We start from the raw sequence: 21,665 nt of genomic DNA on the forward strand, positions 1-21,665 counted from the left end.
AGAAGGACCGTTCGATGTCTACGCGTCAACGTCACAAAATTTATTTTAGTAGGCAAGTTTGAAATAGCACGCGTCTCACCAACGCTCTTCGAAAAGTTCGTAAACCGCGCCTTACGATCCGACGTACCAAGAACGACCAGTACGCGCGGCGGAGAAAGTTGTCCGGACTATGCTATCTTCTGCATTTACGAGCGCGGGAAAGTGCGTCGGTTCTGTACTACCTCTACCTTCAGTTCGTCGAGGCAGCCAGCGGCGGACGGCACAAAGTCGTCGGTTTTGTCAAATTTTCAAGCGGAAGGCACATGGTAAGTAAATCCGAATGAGCTTTGTGCGTTATTTGTTCGTATGTGTGCGCGCTACGGCAACCCAATCAGTTGGTACAAGGCTCGCGCAGCATTCCAATTCGACATTTCCTCTCCCTGGAGTGAAAGCGGCAAAACTCACCGGGAGTTCACTCGCTTCGCCGCGTAAGCCGCCGGAACGAAAAAATGACTGTGATTTTCCCGTCACGCGAAAGCGGATCCTTTTTCCGATTCGTGGCCGACTAGCTAAAAACCACGCGATCAATGCAACATGGTGGCGAAAGCGTCGGCGGTGGCTCGCAACAGCTCTAATTGCAATAAACTACTCGTGCAGCTCGACGAAGCTTAACGGCCTCACTGGTTTGCATTACGATCGCCGAGAACACTAGAAGTAGACGGTTCAACAGCAGCGAGTCGGCATGCCATAACGTGTCTCGTTTTAGCGCACAGCCGGCTGAATTCGACGCCGAGGCTGCCGGTGCATTCGCTCGTGCCGTTTCTGCTGGCGTATACCTACCCATGCGAAGTTTCAGAAAGTTCTGGCTGTGTCTTTACAGTACTTTGAGTGAAAACTGGAATTCGTTACAGAAGATAGCGCGCAGAAAGCAGCAAACTCGAATTAATTCGCGAAACCAGTGGCTGCCGCATCATTCCCCGGGCCCATAACAAATGCGAACATTTTCGACGCGTGCGGACGTGGTTTTCCGGCCGCTCTGGTGTTTTCGTTTCACCTCTCAACGTAGCCAGGGGGTAGCACACCGGGCCCGTGGTCCCCTCCCCTCTCAAATTTTTGTCCGTTGGCATGGAGAGCAGAAGGGGCCATTTTAAGAAGGTGTCCCCCTTCCCCCTCCCCGCGAAAATAATTCAATTCTGGCTAGGCACCTATTTCTCAAGTGTGAATGCGGCATGTGTTGCAAGCGCGTACTCTTAATATATATATATATATATATATATATATATATATATATATATATATATATATATATATATATATATATATATATATATATATATATATATATATATATATTGTAGTGAAGAAGATGAGTGCTACTCAGAAAGGCAGGGGGTATGACTCAGTCGGTGAAGAAGACGACGTTTGGTTGGCTGGGGACTCAGGCTAGTTCCGCCATTACCGCTTGACGTGTCGTGACCGCTCTCCTGTTTTATAAAAGAGTGACACTCTAAAACGCCTCATTATAATTGGTGGAGAGTGCTGGGTACCGCCTAATCCTGGAATTGCGAAACCGTACGTTGCCTCCAGTTGCTACGATGTCCACGAACGACGATCAGCAGGCGGCCGCCTCGGCTCCAACTACTGCAGCTCCTGTCTGTCTCGGCTCCTTTCGGCAACGCGATCCGCCTACCTTCAGTGGAACCGATGACAAAGACGTGGAAGACTGGCTCGACGAATACGACCGGGTGAGCAAGCACAACAAGTGGGACGATGCGCACAAGCTTACTGTCGTCCAATTTTATTTGACCGACGTCGCCAGCCTGTGGTACCGTAATCACGAGAGAGACCTCCCCACCTGGTCGGCCTTCCGAACGGCGTTTGCGGACTTGTTTGGCCGTCCAGCGCTTCGCAAACTACGGGCCGAACAGCGCTTGTGTGCTAGGGCTCAGCAGAACACCAGTTATATCGAAGATGTGGTCGACCTTTGCCGGCGTGTCAACTCGGCCATGACAGAATACGAGAAGATCAAACACATCTTGAAAGGCGTGACTGACGACGCATTTCAGATGCTTGTCGCCAAAAGCCCGCAAACGGTAGCGGAAGTGATCCAACTTTGTCAGAGCTATGATGAGCTCTGGAAACAGCGTGACACCACTCGTCGTGCCAGCGCACCATGTGCAACAATCTCCGCTTTGACGTCGGCTGGCACTGCTATAGACCACTCCACTTTGCTTCTCGAGATCAAGCAATTTGTTGTACGAGAGGAGGTCGCACGCCAGTTGTCCCTTGTGCCTTATACCTCCGAAGGTGCCCCATCTACTTTAGCGCCGTCAATACAGCGAGTAGTCCAGGAGCAAGTGTCCGAGGCGCTACCAACAGCTCACGCACCACCGGTGGCTGCTCCATTGACCTATGCCGAAGCACTGAACGGAACCCGACGTCCGCCTGTCACGAACGGCCACGTTTCTTTGTCGCGAACGCCTACGTCCACGCACCCCTTTGTCGTACCGACTGAGCCTATGTACCAGGCTGCCCGTCCTTTCTCCCGACAACCACCTCCACGCTTGCAGAACCCTTGGCGCACTCAAGACAACCGCCCCATATGCTTCGCCTGTGGAATTGCGGGTCACGTGGCACGATTTTGTCGACGGCGCGAGTTTTTCCGGCGTGGCGACGTCAGGCCCAACAATTACGATTTCCCAGCACGATCGGAGCCTGCTGTATATGGCGACACTGCCACCATGGACACAATTTCACCTCGCCGGAACTTCAACAGACACCGGTCGCCTTCACCCCGACGCCGTTCCCTTTCTCCTATGCTACGTCGACCTCGCCCTGTCCCTGAGGAAAACTAGGAGCCGCAGTTCCGGGGGCAAGAACTGCGGATCTTTCGAACTCCACAAGACCTTGTTTTTCGCCGTCCAACGTCGTTGCTGTCTCCGTTGAAGGTATACCTGTTTTTGCTTTGGTCGATACTGGCGCCGCAGTGTGTGTAATGACTGAAAAACTTTGCCGTCGACTAAAAAAAGTCACAATGCCTCTTCACGACTTCGTTTTGAGCACTGCGAGCGAGCAACGAATTCGCCCTTTTGCTGCATGCACAGCACGTGTCGTTATTGCTGACAATATTTATGTCGTCGAGTTTGTAGTGCTCCCGCAGTGTTCCCATGACATATTGGGCTGGGGCTTTCTCTGCACTCATCATGCCGTCATCGACTGTGCTCGCGCCGAAGTGCAGTTCGCGCCGTTATGCGACGCTGCTTCACTCGACTCGTCCCTTTCGCCTTCAAAAGTTTTCGTTGCCGCCGACACTTCGATACCCCCGTTCTCGTTTGCCCTAGTTCCGCTTTCCTGTGACGTCTCTAGCAGCTCAACTGTTCTTTTTACGCCTTCTGAAACCGCTGTTCGCCGCAAGTGCTTCCTGATTCCTTTCGCCGTTCTGAATGTTCACGATGGATCAAGTGCAATTTATGTTTCAAATCCGTTTCCCTCGCCTTCCAAGTTACTGTGCGGAGAGTGCCTGGGCTTTGCCGATGACATTGATCCCTCGAGTGCACGTGTAGTTCCTAACCACTCGACTACGCTACCTATTGATGCTGTTGATTGTTGCGCGTCATCCTCTTCCCCATCATTCACCGACGCAATTTCGCGCTGCATCGACACCAACCTTACTGCTCAGCAGCGCACCGACATCATCGCCCTCCTAGAGCGCTTCCGCGCCAGCTTCGACCACCAGCAACTGACTTTGGGTCGTGCTTCCACAGTATCTCACAAAATCGACACTGGCCTTCACGCTCCTTTACGTCAGCGTCCGTATCGGGTATCGGCATCTGAGCGTCGCATAATCGCGGAACAAGTTGACGACATGTTGAAGCGAGGTGTTATTGAGCCCTCTAACAGCCCGTGGGCCTCCCCAGTTGTTCTAGTCAGGAAAAAGGATGGCTCAATAAGATTCTGCGTCGACTACCGCCGGTTGAATAAGATCACGCGCAAAGATGTTTACCCGCTACCTCGCATAGACGATGCCCTTGACTGCTTACAAGGCGCGGAGTTCTTCTCGTCACTAGATCTGCGTTCAGGTTATTGGCAGGTTCCCATGGCTGAGGCTGATCGCCCCAAGACGGCTTTTGTTACACCTGATGGCTTATACGAATTTAACGTCATGCCATTCGGGCTCTGCAATGCGCCTGCCACTTTCGAGCGCATGATCGACAACATCCTCCGTGGCCTGAAATGGCAGACATGTCTGTGTTATTTAGACGATGTCGTGATATTTTCACGCGACTTTTCAACGCATCTTCAGCGGCTCGAGACAGTGCTTACTTTCCTCGCCGCCGCCGGTCTACAGCTCAACTTGAAGAAGTGCTGCTTCGGCGCTAGAAAACTCCTAATTTTGGGCCATGTTGTATCTAGAGATGGCATTCTTCCGGATCCGACGAAACTCCGTGCCGTTGCCGAATTTCCTAAGCCGAATACCTTAAAAGAACTTCGCAGCTTCCTCGGTTTATGTTCTTATTTTCGTCGTTTTATTCGCAACTTCGCCTCCATCATATCGCCCTTGACTGACCTTCTTGCCGGAAACAACGACCTTTCTAAGAGTTGGTCGTCAGCTTGTGATGATGCGTTTGCCACACTCCGCCATCTCCTTACGTCACCTCCTATACTGCGACATTTTGATCCTCTTGCCCCGACGGAAATACACACGGATGCTAGCGGAGTTGGCCTCGGTGCTGTGCTCGCCCAGCGTAAACCTGGATTTGACGAGTACGTCGTCTTTTACGCCAGCCGTGCACTCACAAAAGCAGAAGCCAACTATTCAGTCACCGAAAAAGAGTGTCTAGCCATCATATGGGCCATAGGCAAGTTTCGACCCTATCTTTACGGGCGCCCATTCAGCGTGGTTACAGATCATCATGCATTATGTTGGCTCTCCTCGTTAAAAGATCCCACCAGCCGGCTCGCCCGTTGGGCGCTTCGGCTACAAGAGTACGACATCCACGTCGTTTACCGATCTGGCCGAAAACATTCCGACGCAGACGCTTTGTCCCGATCACCTCTACGATGTAGTGACAAGTCGCCGTCTTCGCCTGCCCCCGACGTGTCTGCACTTAGTGTCAGCGACATGCTACAGGAGCAACAAAAAGATCCTTGGATCGCTTCACTAATTAACTTGTTGAGTCGAACTCGCTCGCAAAATATCCCTAGAGGTATGCGCCGTCAAATACACCACTTCGTTATCAGAGATGGTTTGCTATACAGACGGAATTATCTCTCCGAAGGACGCCAATGGCTTTTAGTCATTCCCAGACGTCTCCGCTCAGACATATGCGCCTCCTTTCACGCCGACCCACAATGCGCCCATGCTGGAGTGTTAAAAACCTACACCCGCCTGTCCCAGCGCTACTACTGGCGTGGAATGTATCGCTTCGTTCGTCGCTACGTACGGTCCTGTCTCGCTTGTCAACGCCGGAAGAATCCCACTCCAAGTTCTCCAGCTCCACTACAACCCTTACCTTGTCCTGCTCGACCGTTTGACCGTGTTGGTATTGATCTGTATGGACCTCTTCCGATTACACCGGCTGGAAATCGCTGGGTAATCGTCGCTATCGATCACCTTACGCGTTACGCAGAAACTTCACCACTCTCTTCTGCGTCAGCCAGTGATGTCGGTCGTTTCATACTGCATCAGATCATTTTACGTCACGGTGCACCACGTGAACTCTTGAGTGACCGAGGGCGTGTGTTTTTGTCGGACGCTGTCGAATCGCTTCTCAAAGAATGCCAAGTCATTCATCGCACCACCACCGCGTATCATCCTCAAACTAATGGCATTACAGAACGATTCAACCGTACATTAGGAGATATACTGTCAATGTACGTCGCAACCGATCACACCAATTGAAACAGTATTCTCCCTTTTGTAACCTACGCGCATAATACTGCTGTCCAGACAACCACTGGTTTCTCTCCATATTTCCTCCTTTATGGTCGCGAGCCCTCTTGCACGCTAGACACCATTCTTCCTTACCACCCGGATGTTGCTGAGTCGACGACGATGTCACAGGCTGCTAAATACGTGGAAGAGTGTCGTCAGCTTGCCCGTTCCTTCACAAGTGCTGAACAGCAACGCCAGAAACACCACCGCGATAGCCCGACGCCTCCGGCTTCTTATGCATCAGATGACCTTGTCTGGCTTCGCATCCCTTCAACCAGCCCTGGCCTCTCAACGAAACTGATGTACAAGTATGACGGACCTTACCGTGTGGTTAAACAAACTTCACCCGTCAATTACATGGTGGAGCCGCTTGAGCAGCCCCATGATCAACGACGCCGTGGACGTGAGACCGTCCACATAGACCGCCTAAAACCGTATTGCGATCCCTCTATTGTCTCCTGCCCATGAGTCGCCAGGATGGCTCTTTCCGGAGGGGAGGAAAATGTAGTGAAGAAGATGAGTGCTACTCAGAAAGGCAGGGGGTATGACTCAGTCGGTGAAGAAGACGACGTTTGGTTGGCTGGGGACTCAGGCTAGTTCCGCCATTACCGCTTGACGTGTCGTGACCGCTCTCCTGTTTTATAAAAGAGTGACACTCTAAAACGCCTCATTATAATATATATATATATATATATATATATATATACTGTAATGAATCTGAATAACAGACGCTCTGCTGGTAATGAAGAAGACGAGGATGATCGGTGGCTGCAGGAGTAGCTCGCGCACGCCGTTCGCCATTAGCCAGACCTGCCTGTTAAAGCTCATTTTGCCAAGCTGCGTCTGAACCTTTCTTGCCGTACAACACCTCTATTTTAAGTGGTGGAGGAGCCGGGGTTCCCATCAACCTGGAACTTCGCAATCGGACGCTACCCTCACCGTTCACCATGACTGGCCCTTCTCAACCTGGCCCTTCTCAAGCTGCCTTACCAACGACAGTCTACTGTACTGGCGTGCCTTGGCAACGCGACCCACCAATTTTTCGCGGCAACGACGAACAAGACGTCGAGGACTGGCTCGTCGAGTACGAAATCGTAAGCGCTTCCAACAAGTCTCTAGAGCCGGCGAGGAGCTTGTTCAAAGGAGCGATGATCGTCGCGAAATTGCGGACGAAGCGCCGGAAACAGGAGCAAAGGCCTATGAAACTTCAGAGCTGTTTCATGGTGGTCGGCTTAGGAAACGCTGAAACGGCTGTAAGTTTGGCAGGGTCAGGAAGAATGCCGTCTTTTAAAACCATGTGGCCAAGGATCGTAAGCTTTCGAGCAGCGAAATGGCACTTCTTCAGATTCAGTTTCAGCCCCGCGGCAGAAATACACGCGAGGACTTTCTCGAGGCGGGTTAAATGGGTTGCGAAATCGGTTGAAAGGATGACAATGTCATCTAAATAACAAAGGCAAACGTTCCATTTGAGGCCTCGAAAGATAGAGTCCATCATCCGCTCGAAAGTAGCTGGTGTGTTGCAGAGGCCGAAGGGCATGACTGTGAATTCGTAAAGCCCGTCGGGCGTGATGAAAGCAGTTTTTTCACAATCAACCTCTGCCATGGGTACCTGCCAGTATCCAGAGCGCAGATCTAAAGAAGAGAAAAATTCGGCTCCCTGTAGGCAGTCCAAGGCATCGTCAATGCGTGGCAGCGGATAGACATCCTTGCGCGTGATTCGGTTGAGACGCCGGTAGTCTACGCAAAACCTGATGGATCCGTCCTTCTTCTCCACCAACACAACTGGAGAGGCCCAGGGACTGCTTGACGGTTCGATTATGCCACGTGTCAGCATGTCGTCAACCTGTTCATTGATGGCACGGCGTTCGGTAGTCGACACACGATATGGACGCTGCCGTATTGGCGTCTCTTGACCGGTATCTATACGGTGAACAACAGATGACGCTCGACCTAAGGAAGGCTGATTGTCATCAAACGAGGCTCGAAAATGCTGTAGGAGCTTGATCAGCTGTTCCTGCTGCCCAGGGGTGAGGTTACAATCAATGGACTTGCGGAATACATCTATAGGTTCATTAGCGTCCGTTGCGGGTGTAATGGCACAAGTCGGTAAAAATGGCTTGTCTGGATAGATCGGGTCTTCGAAAATACAATTTAAGGTCTCGAGGCTTCCCAGACACTCGCCGCGTAGCAGGATGTACGGACAGGGCGTCCTGTCCGTACAGGACGCCCTGTCCTGTCTGTACAGCACGCAAGTGCCTCGCACATTGCGTCGGCAAGTCGAGCACTTCGCCACTCGCGACGACGTGCTGTACCGACGCAACTACGCACCCGGTGGACGTCAGTGGCTACTTGTGATTCCACGTCATCTGCGATCCGAAATTTGTTCCACGTTTCATGACGATCCCCAATGTGGCCACGCAGGTTTCTTGAAGACTTATTCTCGCATACGTCTCCGATATTACTGGCGTGGCATGTACCGTTTTATACGACAATACGTTCGGGCCTGCTCGACGTGCCAGAGACGAAAAACTTCCCCTTGTCACGCCAGCGGTACCTTGCTACCCTTACCATGCCCATCCCGACCATTCGACCGCGTCGGCATCGATATCTACGATCCCCTTCCCAACACCGCTGACGGTAACCGCTGGACCATAGTTGCCGTCGACCATCTCACGCGGTATGCCGAAACTTCATCCCTTCCCTCGTCTACAGCAAAGGACGTTGCGACTTTCGTTCTTCACAACATCGTATTACGGCATGGAGCACCTCGGGAGTTACTGAGTGATCGTGGTCGCGTATTCTTGTCAGACGTCATCACAACATTGCTGCGTGAGTGCCACGTCGTTCACCGCACTACAAGCGCCTATCATCCCCAGACCAATGGAATGACAGAGCGCTTCAACCGCACCCTTGGTGACATGCTGTCTATGTATATCTCGTCAGACCACTCCAATTGGGACCGAGTGCTCCCGTTTATCACGTTCGCTTATAATAGCGCCATTCAAAGCACTACTGGGTTCTCTCCTTTTTTCCTCCTTTACGGACGCGAACCTTCTTGCACTATGGACACCATCCTTTCGTACAAACCTGACTCCTCAGAGTCCACGACTTTGTCTCAAGCCGCTACATACGCTGAAGAATGCCGCCAACTGGCAAGATCATTCACAACTCAAGACCAAGGACGCCAAAAACACTACCATGACGCATCAAATAACACTACTTCCTACGATCCAGGTTCACTCGTCTGTCTGCATGTCCCTTCGGCTACACCTGGCCTTTCTACCAAGTTGGTCCCCAAGTATCACGGCCCATATCGTGTGCTACAAAAAATGTCACCGGTGAATTACCTCATCGAGCCAATGGAACCATCTTCTGACCAACGTCGTCGTGGCCAGGAAATTGTCCACGTCTCGAGACTTAAGCCCTGCTACGACCCTCCCGTGTTTACTTGTCCATAGGTCGCCAGGATGGCTCCTTATTTCGCGGGGAGTAATTGTAATGAATCTGAATAACGGACGCTCTGCTGGTAATGAAGAAGACGAGGATGATCGGTGGCTGCAGGAGTAGCTCGCGCACGCCGTTCGCCATTAGCCAGACCTGCCTGTTAAAGCTCATTTTGCAAAGCTGCGTCTGAACCTTTCTCGCCGTACAACACCTCTATTTTAATATATATATATATATATATATATATATATATATATATATATATATATATATATATATATATATATAGCTTCGGTTGAGGGGAAGCAAAAATGAGCAATGGCCATACATTCAAAACGCGTGACGCGCAAACGTGCAGTTTTGTTGCTAAGGCCACCGGGGGGTAGTCGTAACGCCACTTGAGATCATCAAAAACCTCGCATTGCTTTGGTGTGCTTCTATTTGGTGCTGCTTACCCTCGGTGTTTCGAGCGACGGCGTGTAGCATTCGGCCAGAAAGTTCTTTCATGCAGAGCAAACTTACTTGAGTCGCTGTAGCATGCAGTCACTCAGAATGCGTCCGTTTAATAATATTAATCTGATTACAATTACCCATAAATAATATGTTTTTTGCGAGTTCGAGTTTAGTTTTTTTTTTCTAAAAGTGATGTGTTAAGAGAGGCTGATTCTTAGCTATGATGATTTGAGCTACGAGCAGCCTCTTCCTGGGCTCTTCTTCTCTGGCTCATGGGGAACTCGACTTGGATTATTCGACCGCGATTGGGTTTGCCTTATCGAAGCTAATTATGCTCGGCTAAATGAAGTGATACCATTATCAATTATGCCTAATTCGATTTGGATATACTTAACTTGACCCCCCTCGGCTCATTTATGTGTTACATGGATTAACACAAAAACAGCAAAGGACTCTGCTTAATTAAAATTGGCTTAATTTAATCTGCTTATGCTCAGCTTTTACAAGTTATATTATGCTACACTATGCTTGAGTAGTTTTTACTACAGTTTGGTGCAACAAGGCAAGTTTAACTTGGCTTAATGTGACAAGGGCAAGCTGAGCCGAGGAAACTGAATTTTTTATGCTTGGCTTCATTTGGTTATATGATGCTAGCTATGCTTATTTTAGGCTAACTGGTAAAAAAAAAGCTAGCGCTCGGCACTTCGATTGGCGCTGCCTAAGCTGCTGTGTGAAATAGCGGCATATATTGGAGCAAAGAAAGCAACACTCAGTGGTCGTTTTGGCTATAAGCGTCATAACTTCGTCAAACAAAGTGCTGTGCGAGGCCACCTGATTACTACTGGACAGGCATGCACACTGCAGCAGGCAGTATGCAGAGATGGCACGTTGATGCATTCTGCAACACAACCCTTGGTCTGCACACTTTTCCTTATGCCTGTACGTTTAAGACACGTTGCAAGCTGTACTACGGTGGAGCTGTGTTCAATAATGTCTTTATAAACATGTGAGCTCATCATAGCAGCTTAAGCAGTGAAATAAGCACTTGCAGCTGAATGTTGCATGGCTGCATGTTCTGTGTTTGTTACAGTCATAATTCATATTTTTCGTTGTGTTTTTCAAAGTCACATTCATTTATTACTAGCTGCCATGCAACTGATTTATTTCAACAAAACATAATTGACGCTGAACTTTGGCACCTTTCAGAAAGAAGATGCAGACTTATAGCCAAATATCAGTTGACCTATGGCGGTTCCCTTTTGTGGTAAGGTATGCATTAGTTGTCGTGTGCCTACTGATGTTTCTTTTGATTTATATCAAGCTGTGGCCAAAATAGCCACTAAACACGGCTGCATGAAAGAAGAGGACGAAGTCAGTTTTCGTTGGATGCTGGTCTGGTGCCATCTTGCTCGTCCAGTTCTGTGCGCTAAAAATAGATCAATTAACAAGTTACTCGTAACATTATTGGTGGAGGTGGACGACCCCCGTACCTTGATGTAAACGCGCAGCGGTCGCACCATGGCGTACCCTTGATGACAGGCCCATATGTTTCAACTGTCGACGCGTTGGTCATATCGCACGTCACTGCCGCAGCTGCTGGGCTCCACCGTCCCATTATGCACCTCAGTATCACACCACTTCTGCTCGCCAGTCGTCCCCATCAGTTTCTCCATCAATGCCGACCACATTTTTCGCTCCTACAGCACCTCTGAGCAGACCTCGCTACGAACGGTCACCGTCCCCTGCTCGTCGTCAGTCCTGGTCGCCACCACAACGCCGTGCTGCCTCCCCGACCTATTCGCAGCATCTCCGACCGGAAAACTAGGCCGTGCAGCTTCTGGAGGTGGAGCTGCGTTGACGACCTTCGTAAGAAATCCTCGATTAACGTTAACAACGAACCGGAACCTTTTGGACATTACTGTCGACAATGTTTGTGTCAGTGCATTGATAGATACTGGCGCGCATGTGTCCATTATGAGTGCTAACCTTCGCCGCCGACTTAAAAAAGTTGTCACAACCGCCCTCGACCGAGCTGTACGAGTCGCCGATGGAGGAACTGCCGCAATTCTTGGCATGTGCTCTGCGAGAGTGTCTATTGGGGAGAGAAGCACTGTCGTTCTTTTCGCCGTTATCGAACATTGCCCTCACTCATGAACTCATTCTCGGTATGGATTTTCTAGCCACGCACTCTGCCCTCATAGACTGTTCAGCTGGCTCTCTCCATCTCGATTTACCCCTCTTTTCCGACCCACCTAGCCCACCGCAAACCAGCCTCTGCTGCATTGATTTCACGCGCCTGCCTCCTAACTCTGTCACACCTGTCGACTTATCCTCCACACCGCCAGTACCTGATGGTGATTACATGGTGGCCCCGATTCCTGCAGTGATGCTTACGCATGGGGTTGCTGTGCCGCATATGATTCTGACGATTAAGAGAAACCGCACCTTCCTTCCACTGGTCAACTTTTCACTCACCACCCAAGTTCTGCCACAGGGTATCTCCCTGGCCAAAATTACTGCTCTCCAAGATGACCATGTCGAGCCCTTCAGAGTTGACGATTGCTGCAGCTCAGTCAGTGGTTCCACTCCATCACGTTCTTGGGGTGCCGACATCGAGCGAATGGTTCATCGGACCTCACGTCTGAGCAAGCTGCAGCGCTTTGCCACGTTCTTGAGGGCTATCGTAGCATTTTCGACTTTGCCAGCAACTCTTTAGGCCAAACGACCATTGTCACCCATCGCATAAACACTGGCCATGCAACCCCCATTCACCAACGCCCCTACCGTGTGTCTGCATAGGAGCGTGCAATATTACAACATGAAGTCGGCAAAATGCTTGCGAAAAACATTATCGAGCCTTCATGCAGCCCCTGGGCTTCTTCAGTCGTCCTTGTTAAAAAGAAAGATGGAACATGGCGCTTTTGTGTCGATTACCGTCACCTTAACAAAATTACCAAAAAAGACGTTTATCCTTTACCTCGCATCGACGACGCCCTCGACTACCTGTACGGTGCCACTTATTTTTCAACAATTGACCTTCGGCCAGGGTACTGGCAGATAGCCGTCGACGAGATGGACCGCGAGAAGACCGCATTCATCACTCCTGATGGTCTTCACCAGTTTAAGGTGATGCCCTTTGGACTCTGCAATGCACCAGCCACATTTGAAAGAATGATGGAGTCCTTGCTCCAAGGGTTGAAATGGTCCTCCTGCTTGTGTTACCTTGACGATGTTATTGTCTTTTCGCCCACATTCGACTCGCATCTTGATCATTTGTCAGCTATTCTGGACGTTTTTCGTCGAGCCGGACTCCAGCTTAACGCCTCCAAGTGCCGCTTCGCTCGTCGTCAAATTTCCGTGCTCGGTCACCTTGTCGATGCCCAAGGCGTGCGTTCAGACCCAGATAAAATTCGCGCAGTCATGAACTTTCCCGTTCCGAAGACCACAAAGGATGTCCGCAGTTTTGTGGGATTGTGCTCATATTTCAGACATTTTGTTTAGGGCTTTGCGACCATTGCACGCCCACTCACAGACCTCTTGAAGAAAGACGCCTTGTTTACTTGGGGCCATGACCAAGCGTCATCGCTTTCGCAACTTACGACACTGCTTACAACGCCACCAATCTTGGCTCACTTTGATCCATTAGCCCCAACCAAGGTTCACATGGACGCCAGTGGACACGGCATAGGAGCTGTGCTATTGCAGCAACAACGCGGACACGACCCTGTTATAGCCTACGCAAGGCGACTGCTATCTCCAGCCGAGCGCAATTATTTCATCAAGGAGCGCGAGTGCCTCGCCCTTGTAAGGGCTGTCGCCAAGTTTCGCCCATACCTATAGAGGCGCTCATTCCGTGTTGTCACGGATCATCACGCGCTCTGCTGGCTAACCTCCCTGAAGGACCCCACGGGACGTCTCGCTCTTTGGGCTCTACGCCTTCAAGAGTACACGTTCTCTGTAATGTACAAAACAGGGCGATTACATCAGAATGCGGATTGTTTATCCCGCTACCCTGTTGACGAAGCAACCGATACCGACGCTATCACGGACGTTTTTCCCGTGTCGCAGCTGTTAAACATTGGCGAAGAGCAACGTCGGGATGCTTCTTTACGAGCCATCATTGACAAACTGGAGTCAACGCCTCGCGACCAGTCCCCACAAATGTTTTTGGTGAAAGACGGGATCCTATATCGCCGCAACCTTGATTCCTTCGGATCAGACTTACTTCCTGTCATCCCAGCGCACCTGCATTCCACTGTCCTGCATCAACTTCATGACGCTCCCATGACGGGCCATTTGGGCGTTTCTCGCACATACAATCGGGTACGACAATCGCACATACAATCGGGCCTGGACTTGCCCGCTCTGTTCGACGCTATGTCGCCGCTTGTGAGCCCTGTCAGCGTCGCAAAACGCCGTCTGCCCTCCCAGCCGGCTACCTTCAGCCGATCGACGTTCCCTACGAGCCTTTCTTTCGAGTTGGTCTCGACCTGCTGTGCCCTTTTCCACTCTCAACAGCCGGAAATAAATGGATTGCTGTTGCCATGGACTACGCGACGCGGTACGCAATCACACGAGCACTCCCGACCAGCTGCGCTACCGACGTTGCGGACTTTCTGCTGTACGACATAATATTAGTGCACGGTGCTCCCCGTCAACTTCTCACCAACCGTGGCCGCACGTTCTTATCAGCTGTCGTTCATGAAATCCTGAGGTCTTGCCATACCAAGCACAAATTTATTACTTCGTACCATCCCCAGTCAAATGGCCTCACGGAGCGCCTTAACAGGACCCTAATCGATATGCTTGCCAAATACGTTGCGCCAGACCACCAAAATTGGGACATTCATTTGCCGTATGTGACGTTCGCCTACAATTCATCTCGTCACAACACTGCCGGCTATTCGCCCTTCTACCTACTATATGGCCGGGACCCAACTCTACCCTTAAACACTTTACTACCTGCGGCCACTGAATATGCTGGGGAAGCCATTGCTCGCGCCGACCACGCACGCCAAGTCGCCATTAACCGTCTACAGGCTTCACAAGAGCGCCAACAACAGCTCTACAATTCTTACCATAGGGACGTGCACTTTTCTCCGGGTTCTCTCGTGCTCCTCTGGTCACCTACTCGGCGTGTGGGACTGTCTGAAAAACTGTTGTTGCCCTACACTGGGCCATTCCGTATCGTTCGCCAAGTGATAGACGTCACATACAAGATTGTTCCAACCGATCCAACAAAGTCATCGTCAGCTCCGAGCGACACCGTTCACGTGGCTCAGCTAAAGCCCTATTACCCCCTTCGACATCATCTGCGTAAATTTAGCACCGGGACGGTGCTTCTATCGCCGGGGGTTATGATACAAAATAGCCGCTAAACACGGCTGCATGAAAGAAGAGGACGAAGTCAGTTTTCGTTGGCTGCTGGTCTGGGGCCATCTTGCTTGTCGAGTTCTGTGCGCTGTAAATAGATCATTAAACAAGTTACTCGTAACAATATCAAGCTGTGGCCATCATGTGTTATTGTGACTGCTTTTTCATGCGTGCAGCAGTGATTAGAAAACTTTGAGAACTGTGTCTGAGTTAGCCTATCATACTGTGTGATGATTAAGTACGCAAAGAAAATTTTGAGCACAGCTCATGCATATAGGGGTGAGCACTAGCATTCAAAAACTCGGTTGAAATCTTTCCAAGCTATCCTGCACAATGTTTCCTCTGTCACTCTATTATTGTAGATGTGCGCTGGGCTCAAGAGTGTATTGCATGATTAAAATGCATTCAGCTGCGAAGTGAACATTGCAAGGGCTTTGATTGGCTTCCTCGTGGCTCTTCTTTTTAAAATAAATTTTGTAGGCACAATATAGAGCGCACAGGCAATTTGAATTCACTGTACCAGGTGGGGAAGTAGCAGGAGAGTTGGTAAGTTATTTTCTGCAGTAGTGCCTGCTGTGCTGCTACCTCTGGCTTGGTGTTCTCAACTTTGTTGGGCTTTGATTATGTTATCATTACATATCTTTTCTGTGTTGTTTCAACACCTGTGAACCTTCATGGAATTCAATTTATTGCCTCAACTTCTAATCAACCTTCTTCTTTCAAGGATTTCGGCACCTAGCAACAAGCGTTCAGCTGAGAGGTAGATCAAGTTTGGGCCCATTTTGAATAGGGCTGCATTAAGACATAAAAAATTTAAATGAAAAAAAGCATTGGTATATTAGTCTTTTGCACCTAATTTGTGTATCACGTGTAGGTTTTTGCTGCTATGCAATGCATAGCAATTAATGTAGCCAAACTATTTGATATTTTGAAAAACTTAAATTCTCACTATTTTATCAATAGTTTCCCGAAATGGTTTCAACCCGCAAGACATGGCTGCAATAAAATTCTTACCGAATATCTGTGCGGAGAAGAAAATATTTGAGCCAGATTTTGCTAACAGAGGATGTAAAAATAGTTGTTGACATCTAATGGGTTTGCTGTATAGATATTGTATGTCCGCTTTCCAAAAGCCATTGAAGATTTCACGCACCCTTGTAATTATGAATCGGATTTTCTGTACTCGAGTATCATATACATTTGTGTCACAGTGCGTATGAAATAAACCTAATAATAATCCACCGAATGAGCTAACCTATTTGCTTAATAAAGCATAACTGAATCAAATTTAGCATAAGTAAACAAAAGAGGCATAGTAAATAATTATAAGCAAAATGAAAGGGATGTTAGCATTGTGGTGCAAGCTTTTGTATGACGTTTTATTCCCAAGAAGTATGGGGACGTTGATAGCTGCACATGGTCCTATGTGTGTCACAATATTGCCTATAAATATACATTTCTATTCAATAGAATATTTGCCTTTTCACTGCAGAGCTATTGCTGTTAGTGTGCAACAATTAATCTGGCAATCAGGGGGGGACTTGTGCCACAGGGCCTGCTGGATAATACCCACAAGAATGTGGTGGCTTCATATGGACATCGCATGTGGCATAAGCACAAGGCCAGCTAGGAATCCGAACTTTCGAGAAGTAGCGTTTTTGTTTCTCCAGCAAAGTAGTGCTCCTGTCTGTAGATCAGGTAAATTAAACTCTGTAGTTGAGAGCTTTTAATCCTATGTAGAGTATTTGGAGCTTCCTGGCAAATGACACAACTGAATAGAAAAAATTGTGCCTATTTTTACCAATGATTGGCACTGAAGTATAAGAAATTCACAAGAATTTGGTTCTGTAATTGCCAGAAGAAAAGCTTTTCGTGAAAGTAAGATAACTAGTTCAAATTCACTGCTGCTCGAAGACTCCTGTAATTGTGGAAAGATTGTAAATTCAGCCATAAATGTCAGCTTCACAATGCAAGTGACGTGTATTTGTAAAAGATTTGAAGGATCCAGCCCGAAAATGTAACTGTTCTGGTGGTTGATCTGCACGACAAAATGGTAGCTTGAATTTAACTCACTTTTGAAATCGTCTGCTTTTGAGAAAGGTGGACCACATTACAAACTGCTGAAATAAAAGTCGGAAACCTGTAGAAGCGCTTAAATGGAGTGAATAGCAAAAGAAGCATTGCTGAAAGTGCTGTGCCCCCCCCCCCCCCCTCGAAGGCACTGAAGCAAGAAGTTCAAAGTGAATAAGGCCAAGAAACGGAACTGGTATAGCTGTCCCAAGGCCCAAGTGCCAGAACATTGCTGTGACAAAAGGTACTCATGCTAGGCATGCTCATCAACAAAACATTTGCCGAACAAGGATAAATGAAGGCTAAATGCATGCAGTAATTTTAATAAAACCACCAGAGAAGATAAACATGAATACACTCCAAACAACTGTGCAGTCGCATCAGAAAAAAAAAGATTATGGGGTGACTCTTACTGGGAAGTGCCGTGATTCTTAAAATAAGGTGGACATGTGGCTACAGTAGCCATTATATGTGAAAGTATGCTTCAAAACACTGAATTGTTGGGCTAGTTAGTTTACATTTGGCCTACAAGAGCGACGGCTTGGAATCAAAGGAAGACTATTTAGAAGACGCTTAACTTGCAACCAAGTTTATTTTGAAAAGTGTTTCAGCGCAAAAAGAAATGTGCAGGTACAGTCACACCTGATTTTCACTGAGCCAACAACAAACATTTGGGAAAAATAATGTGGTAACAATGTACAATATCATGAAGAGGGCATGCTTGATCAGTTTTTTCATCTAACTGCGTTCAAGAAAGTTTATTTCTTTCATTGTCACATGCACCGCTGATGCACTAATGCATGTATCTGCGGTAATTTCAATCTTTCCTGCCTGTAATATTTTGCGCTCACACTGGCCCTTACCTCTGCCCTTGACATTCGCCTCCTCGAAAAGTGCATTGCAGCCAAATGTACTGCAATGCGCAGAAAGGTGTGCACCATTGTTTCGAGCATTCCCCGTAGTTGCGTGCTCTCAAGAGTCTATTGTAAGGGCATCGGCCTGTTTGGGCGATGTACGCTTTACCACAGCTGAATGGTATCTTATATACCACTTCCGCAGCACAGCGGACAAATGGCTTCTTATGCTTTTTTTGACATACTTCTTTCTCTCATCTTTCACCTGCAAGAAGTGCACAATGGGAAAAGCTTTCAGGGTGCCGTGACGACGAGGTCTATGCCCTGCTTTGAAGCTATCCTCTTAAGGCTGCGCGAAATCGTGTAATTGTAGGGAATTACAACAAACTTGTTCAACTTGTTAGACCTCTGTCGTGTAGACATACTGGGTGAAGCCGGAATCTGCTTCAGAAGGGAGGATGCTATGGCAATGATCATTGTGGAAAGAAAACCCGAAGTTCGAAGGCACAAAATTTGGTGGTCGAATCCAAAGATGACCTGAAGAGAGCATGAGTTGGTCAGAGCCGAGATGAGGCACGAAGAAGCAATCTTCCTTTTAACCAGTATAGTATAGAAAGAGTTAGATGGGAGGATAGCTTTTTTTAACCGTGGCTTATACTCCCAGGAAATGTGGTCATCCCATGTTTTCCGGATTGCATTATTGTCAGAAAGGTCCATTGTAAAGAACAATGAGGGTGAATCTTGCTTAAAGCACTGTTCAACCAACTACAATACGATCGAGTTTTTGATTTAGAATTGTTTTTTTTTTTTCAATTGTGACGATGGCATTAGCTGGGAGTTTCAGCCACGGTCAAAAAGGCTATCCTGCTGTATGACTCTTCCCATACTATACTGGTGAAAACAGAGATCGCTTCTTCATGCCTCAACACTACTCTGACCAAGTCATGCTATCATAAGGACAGCCTTTGCTTTGACTGCCAGATTTTACACCTTCTAACTTCGGGTTTTTCTTCCGCATTGCTCGTTGACATAGCATCCTCCCTTCTCAAACAGCATGTGACTTCAATGAGCGTGCCAACACGACAGAGGTCGAACAAGTTTGTTGTAATTCTTTAATCTCACATGATTTCACACAACGTGAAGAGAATCTTCAAAGCATAACGAAGACCTCATCTTCTGAGCACCCTTCTAATCTCATCTTCTGATCTCAACTATACTGTTGCAGCTGTGCCTCAAGATTTTGTGAGACAATCATTTTTGGCAGAAGCAAGGGTAAAATGTTGCTTGCACTGAAGTTCGCCACATATAAAAAAAAATCTTTGTATCATTGATACTTCTTTATCTTTTTGAAACCTGTTAATTTTCAATTCGTGCATTCACTTCCTTGTTAACTATCTGTTTTCGGTGGTTTTATTAAAATTACTGCATCGGTGGTTTTATTAAAATTACTGCATAGATTTAGCCTTCATTTATTCTTGTTCGTCTCATGTTTTGTCGATGCCTTCAAAAGTTTGTGTAATTGTAAAAAGCAGTAGAGCTTTAACAGACGGGTATTAAATCATGTTTTGGCTGCAAGCTACTATATATTGCTCCTAACGGTGGTTACCGAAGCCGGGATTTAAAAAAAAATCAAGTGGGTGATGTCTGACTGAACTGTTGGGCCAGTTGGGGCGCCTTACTTTCATACTGTCAAATGTCAACCCAAGAGAGTGATTAGCACCCACGATATATATCTCTGTGACTTTTTCTGTATGAAACAAGCTTGCTAAGCAGTGCTGCTATATATGCAGTAGGGGGGGGGGGGGTAGCAGACACTAATCAAGCATGGAGTCTGCTAGATCCGTCGCAGCACCTTTGATACACACGATACCTCATTCTAGTAGCAAGACCTGCATCGGGCAAACTGGGCATTGAATAATTGAGCAACTTAAGGAACATGCACAATGCGTAAATTATATTGGAATAGGAGGACATCCTGTTGCTTATTTCAACTATACTGTTGCAGCTGTGCCTCATGAGTTTGTGAGACAATGATTTTTGGCAGAAGCAAGGGTAAATATGTTGCTTGCACTGAAGTTCGCCACATATAAAAAAAGGAAATCTTTGTATCATTGATGCTTCTTTATGTTTTTGAAACCTGTTAATTTTCAATTCGTGCATTCACTTCATTGTTAATTATCTGTGTGCTCGTATGTAATATATGTTGCTGCATATGCAATGTTATGTAGCTATGTCATTTATAAGTCACTGACTGTTCACGTTAGACAAGAACCGTTGAAAAATCTGAATACTCAAGAGTCCGAAAGAAAGGACTCGCCAGAAAAAAAGCACCTTTTTTGGCCCAGTGGCCAGAAAAAATAGTGCACGTCTACTCACAAGCACAATTACAGGCAACTAAGTCTGCCTGTAATTTAACTAGTGTTTGGCCATAGCTGTAGGTCAATGCACTGTTAAGGCATGTGCTAAATATGTGTAGCATTTGTGTGGGCGGATTTTAAGGGAAGTCATCGTGAGCCACTGTTCACCCATTGTTGCCCGACTCAAACTCCTAAGCAGCATCAGATTGGAGTCTCCCTACTTTGGTCTTGCAAATTAGTGCAGCTTCTTTCAACGCCATCTAAAATAGAATTGGTAGCGTTGGAGCCTTTTTAGCAGGCCTTGCAGCAAACAAGGAAGCGACACAAAAAACACGCTTGACCACAGAAATACTTGACAAGCAAACTCTCAAATGCCAAAAGAAACTAAGTTGCATAAAGCTAGTTTATGAGGCACCACTCATGTTTCTTTGTTTGCTGTGTACGTGTGGCCAATTGAAGTGATCAAGAAGCCGATTGTGCATATGGCGGGGCTTGGCTTGCAGTTTAGTTGTGGTAGTCAATCAATGAATACTCGGCCAAAAATGGCCGTTACGTTCAGCCCAAAAAATGCATGGCCTTCGAAATCTGCATTTCTGCATTGAATTTTACCCTGACGCAATCTCCAGCCATAGCAACTGCAACCTTTTAGTGCTGGCAACTTAGTGACATTATTGTAAAAATAACGCGGGCAGCTGGTCATGGCATACGATGTCACACTAAATCAGGCAGCCGGAGTCCGGAAAATCTGAACGGTGCACCGTGAGGCAGCGAAATTCTCGGTCCTGAGTTTGCAATGCTTCAATGGGATAAGTGGCAGTGCCAGAGAGATGTCCGAATGAATGAACATGTTCAAATTTTCAGTGTCCGAGAAAACGGTGGGTGACTGTACATGTTGCAATAAGAACAAAGTTGTTTGGGCCAGTGCTTGTCTGTTTTATTCTTTTGGGGGTCTGCCTGGCTTGCACTCAAGACTTCTTCATAAAAAGGATGTGCTTTGTGACAGACAATTATAAATATATATATACAGAGTGTGTATATGTATAAAAAGTATAAGAAAGAACTTTTTTTCTGGCATGATTACATCGCAGGCACACTTGCAACGTGCACGCACTGTGGTGGCAGATGTAACCTCCCTGACGTGCCAAATGTCAGTCATCTCAGTGTTTTGTTATGCTAGATCAAGTTTTAGTGGACTCGTGT

The 21,665-nt window shown here is 47.7% G+C and overlaps 1 long non-coding RNA gene across 1 annotated transcript in view; it reads left to right on the forward strand.

Annotated features, from left to right (window-relative positions):
* Window positions 1-215: 215 nt before the first annotated feature.
* The window catches only part of LOC142775756 (uncharacterized), a 30,733-nt gene continuing 9,283 nt past the window's right edge, over window positions 216-21,665 (forward strand). Inside the window, exons 1-2 of the long non-coding RNA XR_012886978.1 lie at window positions 216-305; window positions 11,018-11,075. This is a non-coding gene — a long non-coding RNA (uncharacterized LOC142775756). The remainder of the gene's footprint in view (window positions 306-11,017; window positions 11,076-21,665) is intronic.

The sequence above is a fragment of the Rhipicephalus microplus genome, chromosome X (genome assembly GCF_043290135.1).
Source record: "Rhipicephalus microplus isolate Deutch F79 chromosome X, USDA_Rmic, whole genome shotgun sequence".
NCBI lineage: Eukaryota > Metazoa > Arthropoda > Arachnida > Ixodida > Ixodidae > Rhipicephalus > Rhipicephalus microplus.